Source organism: Argiope bruennichi, chromosome 7 (assembly GCF_947563725.1).
Source record: "Argiope bruennichi chromosome 7, qqArgBrue1.1, whole genome shotgun sequence".
In the NCBI taxonomy this organism is placed as follows: domain Eukaryota; kingdom Metazoa; phylum Arthropoda; class Arachnida; order Araneae; family Araneidae; genus Argiope; species Argiope bruennichi.
Genome location: NC_079157.1, coordinates 125,921,430 through 125,934,245, shown reverse-complemented (window position 1 = coordinate 125,934,245; position 12,816 = coordinate 125,921,430).

Below are 12,816 nucleotides of genomic sequence, written 5' to 3'. Positions count from 1 at the left end.
TTCAAAATTTCAAAGTAATTGATGAACTTTTAAATATTACCAATTTTGAACAAACAAATATTTACATTTTCATTTATATCAATATTTGTTCCTAATTATATAACAGCAATAATGTACGCACATGCAAAAAAAAAAAAAAAAAAAAAAAATGTTATTAAAATGATCGAAATACAGATGAGTGTAAATTTAGCAACTAAAAAATAAAAATTCCCCCAAATCTGAGAGTCCTATTAGTGTGAAAAGCTGGACGGGGTTTCAATTATAGCTTAACCTGTGTCCCCTCCTGTGATTACTCAGAAAGAAAGCACGACTCCCTTTTATTTTCGTAGACGAAAAACTTCCCCAGATTTTGAGGTACAAGAATTTTTACATTATCTGGGTCTTGCCTTGAAAGATATGATCAGCAATTTCCATAGATAAGTCATAGTTCTCTCCACCTGGTAACGGTAAGCCTATTTTTCGCGCTTAATGAAACTTTCTGTTTGATGTTTATTTCTTGATTTCTTCTATATCTCCTCTCCTGTGGACGTTTTAGTGACTATGGCGAACCCTTTTCAGAACATTTTTAATAATGTTTTGCAGATCCATTAGTTAGCTAATCGGAGTGCAGAACTCAATGCAGCTGTAAAAATATTCCATGAAGCAATATGAAATTCGTAAGATGGTTTATTTACATTTGACTGCTGCCGTTCGACAATACTGTGCCACGTGCGTTAGCGTTATATATATTCAATCACGTGATTTTCTTCCATTATTGAAAATTAAGGAAGAAGGATTTTGTTTAATCTCCATGTAGTTTATTTAAGTAACAAATAAAAAGGCGAAGTTTAAGTGCTGTGAAATTTAGATGAACTATACAAACGTTTTGATTGACAGGTTCGCTCTCATGTCAATAGATGGAACGTGACTCTGTTAGGATGGTTCATATATACAATGCACACAACAGGTATTGGTCTATTTTAAAATCTGTCATGGTTTGTCTTTTCAACATAATGTCCATGATTTCCTCACACAGTTCAGGTGGTTGCCAGAAGCAGCTATTATAAAATATTTAATTTCTCGAGGAATGCGATTAATAAACGCCAGTCACAGTAAACATTTTATCATAATTTCATGAACCTGGTATTATTTATTTTTTCCACCTATGAATGGTTGATGAAATAATTTTAAATTCGTTTAGTTCGGGATTTGTTAGTGAACATGGGTTTGTTTTTCCGGCATCTCTTCTATGACTGCTGCTGTGGTTGCTTAAGCTTTAAAAACAATTGCAAAATGGTAAAAATATAAAAAGGTGGAGTTAATGTCCATGCCCTTTTAATCGGCGTCATTATAGAATGCTGAATCTCAACTTCTGTTTCGGCGTCTGGCATCTGAGACAGTTTTTTTTATATTGATTCATTGGTATGCAAAATAAGTTAAACATCAAATTTGATATATATTTTTTATGCTGGATTGCAGCAAAAATTAATGAAGTCTATAATTTTTATTATTTTATAGTCTAAGCGATTTCAGTGATTAGTTTTGATTTGAGTGTTCGTGAACATGGTGAAAGAGAAGATTCCAATGCAAGGACAGAAATTTTTTTAAATTTCTAAATATTTAAATCAATGTGTGCAGCAAATGATATATAGTAGGCAATAATATTTCTGAAGCATTCTACAGAAGTTTTGATTCTTTAATCATATCCGAGATATTAACAAGACAATAACCCACCCAGACGGGCAGTTAATGTCAGAATCTCTTCGGTTCAGTTACCGGAATAATGTAACAGAGCTTGAGTGATTGTTGCTTCAATTTTTATTCATTGTACGTTCTGAAGCTCCAAAGCAGTTTGTTTATCACACTGAAATTTTTCAGACTGCCAGTTTCAGTGGTGTAAACTACAAGCGATAGTTGCTTCTTTTGGCAGTGGAGATTTAACAGGATAAAATTGAGTAAACTTTGAAGATGCGTCTATGACAGTAAAAATATGTTATTGCTTTAATTGTTCTCTGTATATTCTCTTAAGTACGAGGGTTCTCTGTGCTTAAATTGAGTTTTTAAGGGATTTCCAGTATATTCAGATAAACGCTTTATTATGGTAATAGTGCCAATGTTGTATTTATGAGCAGTAAAATGACTTTTATCGAAAGAGGTCAGCTCTGTGAATGTTCTCTCCTGCCTTTTCATTATAATGGACTATATAATCATCAGATTCAGAAAGCAGTTCTCTAGAAAAATTATCATTGGAAGGTTTAAAATTATGTAGTAGTTCGAACGGGGCTTTTCCTCTAAACTTACTGGGACTTCAGTTAATAAATCTTTGAATTTCAGGTAATGCTTTGTCCCAGTCTCTGCGTGACTCAGTTCGCACATTTGATTATATCATAATGTCGCTTTATTCTTTCATCCTGACCATTAGCGATTGTCTTTGACTGCAATTCAACTTATGTTTGATATCATACTTTATGCGAAATTCTTTAAATCCCTCAAATGTAAAACAAATATCGCGATTTATTAATATTTAATTAGTATTTCCAAAGTCTTTAAAGGACTCTGCGAAGTATTGTAAAACTCATTTAGTGGAACAACTAGTACAAGGATGCAAACGTACAAATTTTGTCAAATTTTCCACAAATATTAGACGTTTTGAATGAACTGGGAATATAAAGTTAAAAAAAATCCTTATGAACTGTATCAAGAGTCCTTTCAACTAGTAGTAAATGGATTTAATTTTCCTTGAATTTTTCCTAAAGGTATTTTCGTAAAAGTATATGTGACGCATTGCTGTATATGTTGTTCGATGTATTTCGTTTTTCGGGGAAATCAGAATTATTGTTTTCTCAATATACCGATATGACTGGAAAAGTCATAGAAACGCACAACAAACTATTTTCTCATTGATTTTGGCATAACGGATAATTTTCTGCTAACACCATTGATATGTTGCGTTCGGTACAATATACCCTCTATTAGTTCATATTTATTTTCTAAATTCTTCTTTCCTAGTTTTAATGTGGAGTTTTTCAGCGTATTAATGATTCTTTGCAGTTCCTCAACTTGTACCTGTATTAAAGGCACTTAACCCTTTACCAACCCGTTACCCAGTATAATGTATACATGTACCTTAAATTCCATTACCATTTCCTTATAACTACTTGCATTCATTTCATAATTTTTCTCAATATCTTTGTTTCCTACTGAAGCACGGTTAAGCACATCGACATGCACCCTTTGTGAGCCGGACTGTGCTTTCTTTGCAACGTAACTCGATAAGTTTCTCAATCCACCCTGCTATCTGCGGCCTTATATTCTTTTGATTGGTTAAATAATTGACTGCAGTTGTTTAAATAAATAATTGCAGTACCGTTTACAAAAAATCGAAGTCCAAGATGCAACGACTGAAGGCGTGTCATTGACCGAACCACTACCAAAAGCTCACATCGACTGGAATGACAATGTTCGTTTTATGTCGTTTTTTGTCTACTTTATGACTAACGCAATAAAGTAGACAAAAAACGACATTTCCATTTCTTTGGAGTCGAAACGTTACTAATGAAAAAAAAAACCTGGGGAATTGGCATCAGTACGAAGTACAGTTTCATTTCAAGAATCGAATAATTTCTTAACCGGCTTTGATGTCAAAATACGACGTAATCTTTCCATTTTTTCTTAATGTCTAATCTCTCAAATGAATGGCTTGCTATGCATCAATAAATACGTAAGTGGAGCAGTGATTACGGCACATCTCTAAATAAACAGTCAAAGGAGCTGGTCAATCAAGGAAATCGTTGGAGTTCGCCATGGAATTCGGAATAAGAAATTACGAAATAGCTACAAATTTTCTCGTACCAGGTTTGATGTAACTGTAAAGTAGTCAATTTCTGTCATAGCAAACTCACATTTGGATAATTTCAAAGTTATTCTTGCATTGCATAATGTTTCAAGCACTAAACATAGTTTAATTATCATATTCTTTAAATCTGTAGAGCCGAAGAAAATATCATCGATAAAGCATGATAGGATATTCCATAATAATTAATCAATGCTAATTTCATATATCGCAGAAATATCGATGGATCATTCGCTAAATTTCAAAATAATTGCGCTAGTTCAAAATATCAATCGGATGTTGCAAAAGCTGCTTTGTGGGAAGATTCTTCATCCATTGGAATTTGGTTAAAAACTGCGTCATGCTTCGAGTGTACCGTAAAGGTTCAACACAGTAACCCAGTCTAACAAGTCGTCTTTGTGCGGAAGTGGGAATTTTTCCTTTGAGTATTTAATTGCCTGTAATCAATTACCATTCTGCATTTTCCGGTCTTTTTCTTGACAAGCTATGCAAGACTGTTGTATTCGGATAACCAGTCTCGTACTATTCCTTGCTTTTTCAGTTCCGATGATTATGTTATGTAGTATCCGTTTTTCATAGTGTGACTCACGATAAGGCAATCGAGAACTGCTTTGTTTTTCTGTTATGGGCATGCATGTGTTCTTAACACATCTATGTTCGTCTTCATCGCTATACATTGTCTGAATTCATTCAATAAATCACAAAAACTTTGTTTTTGTGCTGTTGTAATATTCGACCCAACATTGAAATTATTGATTTGAATTAACTTTCCCCGAGCCTAACTTTTGCAAATTATTGTTTTCCCTTTATTTCCAATTGCAGAACTGTCGATATTATTGATATCAACAAGGTTATAATCAGTGTGTAAAGTTCCTCTCAAAATCACACTATTTCTTTTAAGATGGAGAGTATCATTGATAAAAATTTTAACTAGTATCATTATTTATTATTTTAATAATAAAAAATTACCAGTTTATTTACCATTGCCGTTGAATAACATGACCGGATCTTAAATTCCAGCGCTTCTTACAACGCCGACAATTTGTACTGTGTGGTCGAATAACTACTGAAACTGAAATTTTAAGAACAGCGGGTTGAGGTATTTCATCAAACTGGAAATCTCCGCAACCTTGAAATTCATTTATATGGAACAATTTTGAACTGCATTCCTTTTTAATCATTACTAAATCGGGAAAATCAATTTCCTTATTAGTAATCCTTTCCTATAAGCAGAAAAGGACATTGATATGTGTCATCGGAAACCACATATAGTTTCAACCCTTTTAAGGCTTAACTTGTCAATAGTGACATTTTCTATACAAATTCCAAACGATTTTGACATTCCTCCAATTCCTCGTTGATAGTAACATAGCTACCAAGAATAGCTGCATTTATTTGTTTCGCTAATGCACATCTGATCATAGAAAAATTAGCAGCTGAATACATCAAAGCTTCTGCTATAATTCCGTTGATAGTCACAATTTTCGTGGTTACATGCTTCTCTGGATGTGATGGAAATAGTCAACAACGCTTTATTGGATGTTTTCGGGTAGTCCTTGGTTTCGTGCCCGTCAGTCACAAAATTTGGGTCATGTTGGTTTCGGGCAATCACGTGACAGGTGTTCTTCCTAACAAATATTTGATCCGAGTCTTTTGTGAAGAGTTTGGGCAGAATCTGTTCTCTTAGCGTGAGCTTGCATTCGAGAAGAAAATAATCCAGTTTCACTTTTGAATTGATCTAGTAATTCAGGGTATTCATCAATTTTTTTCAACTAATGCAGTGGACGATTTCAATATTGACCACTCATTCGTGTAATATCCTTTAACTTCTGATTCAGTCCGAAATTATTGAATCTTTTTAATCCTCCGTTGTCTCTATTTTCAGTCCATTTATACAAACGTTGAAAAGCGGTTCAGTTATAGAAGTAAAATGCTCGTGCAGGAAAAATGTGAGATACAGTTACAGGTAACATAATAACGTTACATCATCTAGTCATTATTTTTATATTTTCTGGCAATTTTTACTTAATGTTCCTAATTATTATTATTATTTTTTTTTTTTTATTTAAAGCTCTTCAGTTTTAAATTATGGTTCATGTGCACTTAATTACTTTCGAAATAATAAAGTAAGCATATAAAGTTTCTTTTTCAATGTGGCAATATAATAAGTGTTAATTATGATTGTTGAATTCCTCTATTCACCTGAATATTTGTTTTGTAAATGACAGCATTTTGCTTTTGAAATTGTAAATCAGGAGAATTCTCGTAGCATTAAGTATTTATTGCCTTTCTAATCTCTGTCATCTTCTTGAAATATTTTATATTTTTAATATCTAATTTATCTTAGGAGATTCTTAAATAATTAAAAATGATAGTGAACTTTTACAACCGTACACCAAACTGCACTGGTTTAGTCTACGGTTTTTGATTGGTTTACACCACGTAGCTGGCCAAGCCACGTTTACTCCATATACTCTAACTTTCGATTTATCTACATTAATGATTAAAATTGCATAATTGTTTTCACATTGGCTGATTTATATAATTATTAACGAATTATTTTTCTTTATTATAGAATGGCAAAGAGATTCTCTTCTGCAAAAACAAAAATCGCTGGAAGGAAAAGAGGAAGGCCGAAGAAGAAAGGCAAGTATTTTTTTCAAATGTGTCCTTTCAGTATTAAAAATTTAATAATACCCGTAATAAAATTCACTTGTATTATTAATATCATGATAGTTTAAAAACGTTTGATGCATCACAGAATTAAATATATAATACAGTTAAAAGCACGGGAGAATGCAATTTCTGCTAAAATTCTTATGTTAATGAAAAATTTGTTTCTCTTGAAAAAAACCAGTTCCGGAATTCGCACACCGTTGACACTGGACCTTTAAAAAAAACCGAAAAGCATTTAGTTTAACAGAAGAAATTATAGGATGATAATTTTGTTCAGTCCTCTGCCATATTTCAATGTGCACGCCTTGTAGCTCGAACGCTAGTCAATCCGCTTACGATGACTGTGGAAGAAGGTTAAATTGCAGCGCGATATGCAATCCTTAGGTTTTCAATTCACGGAGGAAATATGCTCTTCATCTTCCAGACCCTACAAGGCATAACCACGAAGGATAAAAAAACCAAAAGGGATTTAAATCTGGTGAAGGCGATAGCCACAACTGAGAACCATCCACCAGAAAACTTCTTATTCTGATATTCTCTTATCATTTTTCCACAATGTGGAGGTGTACCCATAAACGAAAATGACTCATAAACGGAATTAATTAACGAAGTAAAATTCATTTGAATACCTCAAACTTCATTTATAAACTAACTACACAAATAAGTAGAGACTTTTGCGTTTTTAATGTTTTTTGTATGTTTAGGCTGTAACATCCGCGACTAAGTTGACCGAGTTTCGTGACTTCATAATTTTAAATGAGCCTGGGCAAAATTTTATAGTCCTGAATATTTATTTACAGCTAATCCTATTTAATAAAAAAGCATAATGAGAATAATTTAAAGCTTGACTGTTGACTTATTCATAAGATATTTAATTAAAAACGCATCCCCAAAAGATACTATAGATTTGTAGAGTTCAAAAATTTGAATGTCACAGAACCGGATGATGACCTTCAAAACTTTGTTAAAATTCCTTCAATCTACCGGCATCGACAGTTATTTCGAAGTTTAATGGTCACGGACTTACCATTCTTTTCTAATAAGAATACTTCAAATTTCACAAATCTCAAAGAGAAATGCAGCCTTCAATGTCCACTGGTTGCTCTTACTTCTCTGTCGAGAATTCAAACTTAAACGCCATTGCAATTCTTACTCAGAATATACTCTAACAAGATATCTGATTGGCCTTCCATTTCTGGCGAAACTCCATGACACAAAATAAGCGAAACTACACCTTCCCAGCATAAACGGTGACTAGATGTTTGAAAAAATGAGTTTCTTCTAGTGTAAATTTTTAAAAACATTCATCTGTTACATCAAACTTTCTTATTTTGTTTCAAATTTCTCGAATTCGGCATTACTGCTGGGAAAAGAAATCAAAATTGCGACGTAAACGCGTCTGTCTCAACACAGCAAGAGACGAGAAGATATGACCGTAGTCCTTTTGAGGGAATTGAAAACGGGACCCTTCCGTCTTTGAAAAAGATGCCATAAATTCCGTAATAGAGCTGCGTTATGAATTTTTTAAAAAAATGTTTCCATATAATTTGTTCTACTTTTCAAAAAATAGTTTCGTCACAATGCAAACCTATGCCAATTATATGAATTTATATATACATTGAAGGTATCCGAAAGTATATGATTTTACTTTAGATTTTAGTTAATAAATATTACAATTGATTTGAAAATATGCTTTTTCTTCAAAAGTTACAAATATATTTAATTTCACTTTTGTTCATCATTTTATCCTTATATTAATAAAAAAAGTCATTAAAAGAATATTTTAATATTTATATGTCCTCTCCGAAACCAGTCGGATACCTTAAGTAGATCTGAAATCTTTCAATGCCTTGTGTTATGACTAAATAATAAGAAAGTGTTATTGTGAACGCATTCGAATTCCTTAGCATATACCAAGAGTCTGTGTGAATATCGCAGCAGAAATTTTTTTAAATGTTTTTAAAAGATTTAAAATGATCTTTTATGCAGTTAAAGCGACAGAACTAGACAGTAGATAATTTTTTCAGAAATTGTCACGGAAATAATATTCCACGAAAGTCTCAACTCGTGGAATCGCATCATTCGTCTTGAGAGTTGATTGATTAACAACTTATACAAAATCTCTCTCTCTCTCTCTCTCTGTATATATATATATATATATATATATATATAATATAGCTAACGTACATGGTACAGAAATCGCTGTTCTTGTTTATTGCCGAATGACAACATTGTGCGAATTTCAGAGAGCTTTGCTGAACATTTTTATAGTTGCGTTAAGCTAAGCGTTTCGCTTAGCTAACTAAGGGAGCTGAAAAATCTTATTAGAAATGTTTTGAGACGGTTTGGCGTGTTTCACTAAAAAAAGTCTTCAGTAGAATAATCAAGAATCAAAAATCAAGAAATAGGCTTTAAACATAAAGTTTAATTTAACTTAAAAGTACACTTAACCGTCATCAAATGGGTAATCATTGATTTGCCTTTGAAAATGTATGTTAATATCTTTCAAAATAATTCTTACAAAAATGTATTATCTTAAGAAAAAATATCACCCTTTTAATGATAATCAAATCCATTTTTTCTCTCTATTTTAATAATCTCTATATAAAACGCTAATGTACGTGGCACAGAAATCGAGCTTATTACTAATTACCTAATGACAACAGTCAAATATAAACAAAATATCATACCAATTTCAGACTGCAGTCATTGAGCATTTTTACAGCTGTGCTGAATCAAACGCTTTGCTTAGCTAATGAATGGAGATTTAAAATATTATTAAAATTGGACTGAAGATACTTCGCTATATTACCAAAGAGGACATTCAGACAAAGAAAAGAAGGATTAAGTGAAGATTAGTGTGCACCCGAGTTTGTCGCCAATATCGGGATGCTAGCAATCCTAATGCTGTTTTGTTTACTAATTTTTTCAATGGTTGAGTTGTAAATAAACTACAGCTATATTATGAAAAATGTTAAATTAAAAATATTAAAAAAAATATCGATTAAAGATTTCAATTTTGTTCTTTATTATAATTAAAATTTATTAAATTAAGAAAACTTATCTTATAATTAAAAGTTATTTCCTTCTTTCTTTTCTTTAATGTGTATACGAACAGAAAATATTTATTCTTTTGCAATTCTTAATTGTCAGTATGCACTTTAAAAAATCGTCTGCATTCTCAATTTAAAAGACAGCTGCAATGGAATTCTTCGCAGTTCTCGTAATTCTTTTGGTGTTCTAACAATTGGTTCCCTTCATAATTTGTTATGTCGGGAATATTTCAAACCTGTAGAAAATGGATGGAGGGTGAGTTAAATATGCATATATATATAATATAATATTACGAGTTGATGAAGTTAGGAAAGGATGCTTGTTTGAAATTTTGTATTGAGAATGGTTTGATATCGAACCGGCAGAAGTGATGAAGTGGATCAAGTGAGTGGAATATATTTTCTTACGAGTTGATGAAGTTGGGAAAAGGATGTTTGTTTGAAATTTTGTATGGAGAATGTTCCGATTGTTTCTTTCTTCGTTCTTTTTTTTCTTTTGGTTATGTACTGTTTCTGTTATCCACACAGTCTTTATGTTCAATGTGCTAGCGAAGTTACTAGGTTCCTGTTGAAAATGCATTAATATTTTATTTTATTTATTTATTTATTTATTTTAGAATGGCAACGTTATTTAAGAAATATTTTTTGCTGTCTCATTTTGTAGATGGCAACTTGTAGATTAATCCCAAGATGGAATAAAGCAAGTTTGAATATTTTTACCGGTGGGATATCGTTTTTCTATTTTAATATAAAAAGCGAAAGAAAACGGTGTTTTTCTTAGGTTTCTTAGGCAGCTTTAACAGTTTCCGCTGCTAGCGAAGCCCTAGGATGTTTTTTTTTAGTTAAAAATTTCTGCCCGGTGCCTTCTACAGATGCCGAAAGCATCTGTAGAGGGCACCGGGAAGGCAGTATGGGAAAAAAAAAAAAAATACTTATCAGTAAAAAGTCTTAATTATATGGCGAGAAATGATAACCGTAACTGTTCCGCGGAAGTATTTGTTTATTTTGTCCGCCATCTTTATTGGCGACTTGGCATTGTTGGCGCAGCTGGGTGCACACTAAAATTCACTTTCACCGGAAAGAAGATGCAAAAGAAATCAAGAAATAGGCTTCAAACAAAAAGTTTTCATTAAGACGAAAATATAGGCTTAACCATTGCCAGATAAGTAATCGCGGTAAGACTTAAGATGAATGAATGGTGTCTCGCCAAGCACATCAGAATCATGCCAAACTTCTCTAAAAGTCAGCAGTCCCAGGTGTAAACCAGAAATGTTAACAAACGTTTTTAAAGTTGCAACAAAAAATTGTCACAGTTATATGTGGCGAGAAATCACAGCAAAATTTTTCAATTTTGGCGCCGTTTATTAATCTTAAGTCTAGCCGCAATCGTTACGATATAAATTTTCTTCCTCTTAATAATAAAAATAGCTTTAACTGGCTCCTTTAATAGAGAGAGTACCGTCGTGCTTGGAACTGCATTTTACTTTTTGCACCTCACTGTCCTTTAAAATCTATATATGTATGTATAACGCTACTGTACGGAAATCGCTTGCTGTCGATCAGATACAAACTAAAATCAGCAATCAAATATAAATGAACCTTCGTATGAATTACAAAGGAAGCTTCACCGAACTGAAAATATAATCGAAAAGAGATGCAAAATACTATTAGAAATATTTTGGAGAGTGTTCGTCTTGTCCGTTCGGTTAGAGGAAAGAAGGTATAAAAGAAATCAAGCCTCAAAGTTTAATCAAGTGCAAAAATTAGGGATCCATCATCAGATGGGTAAAATTTATAACTCGACTGATGTTCACGTCTTTCAAAGCAACCGCCTTACAAAAATGGTCTTTGATGTCAATTCCATTTCCTACGATTCCCCCCCCTAATTCTAATATCCTTATTTAATTCAATTTGATACATTCCCTTTAACAATTCCTGTTTTAATCTTCTGGGTAGTTTCATTTTATGTGATTTTTTTTTTTTTTTTCCAAAGCAATGGCAGTCAGACCAAGAAGTTGTTGTCAAAGCGCATAGTTTTTCCAATAACGATGTAATGAAAATGCGAGTAGATTCTTTCTACCCTTCTATGTCATAGGTGGTCAGCTGTCCCTAAGGTAGATACAAATGATCGCTCATTCAAGTCAGATTTTACTATTTTCGTTTATTATGTACCACTACAAAAGTCGTTTCTAGGAATAAGTGATAATATCGATGAATATAAACATCAAGGTTTTCTGTCGATTTTTGCTAAGAATTGTATGTACAGAAACTCCCATTATGATTTGCGTAAAAAAAAAAATTAAACTTTTTTAATGAAGGTTTAAAATTGCCTTTATATCCATTTATTATTCCTTTAAATAAATCGTTATTTGTAATATTTTTGTATTGAGCAATCAAAATATTAGTATTTGACCAGAGCAGCGACTAATCAAACCAAATATATCAGTCTGATGCTTACAAATAATAGCACATATTAAATTTCAGTAGCAGTATTATTATTTTTTATTATAATAAAACAGATTTTTTTCAGTGTGAGTTAATAAACTATTTGGACAGCTGAAAAAAATGATTGTTCGACAGCCGCACAATTCTATACTTGGATGTTATTGATCGATGCCGTAAAATATCTCGTCGCAGTTTCTTCAAAATTCGATAATGCTTTTTGATCATTAATTTTTTTTAATTGGAAAATGATATCTTCGCTTCTTAAACGCTTCAAAACAACGAAATTTCTAGTTTAAAATCTAATGAAAACTATGCCATGTTAAATATAATGTTATGCCATGTTAAATATAATTTATTTTCGAATCTTCTGGTTTTCTATTGATTTAAAACATTTGTGAAATTTAACAAAATTGATTGACATATTTTGCGATTTTTTTTCCATCTGCTTTTATCAAAGTAGTCATCCTCAAGAATACTCAGAGCAACTAGAATAAATAAACGACTCTCTTAAGATATAATACAGGAATATTTTATTCCTCAAAAATTTCATTTAGCTAAGTATTATTATTTAAATTTTAGTTTAAATATAAGTTTTTAAAATATACAGTCTTTTTTAAAAAATGAAATGCAAATTAATTAATTTTCTTCCGTTCTGAAAAAATACTACTTATTACTACATTTGTCAGTTTCATCAGAGGAGTTGTTTCAGTGACAGTTTGTCCTACTTTTTTTTAATTGAAAGGATTAACTACGAAAAACATTTTCTATCTTTTATTGACTGTTTAGAATGGAAAAAACAATGAACTGAAA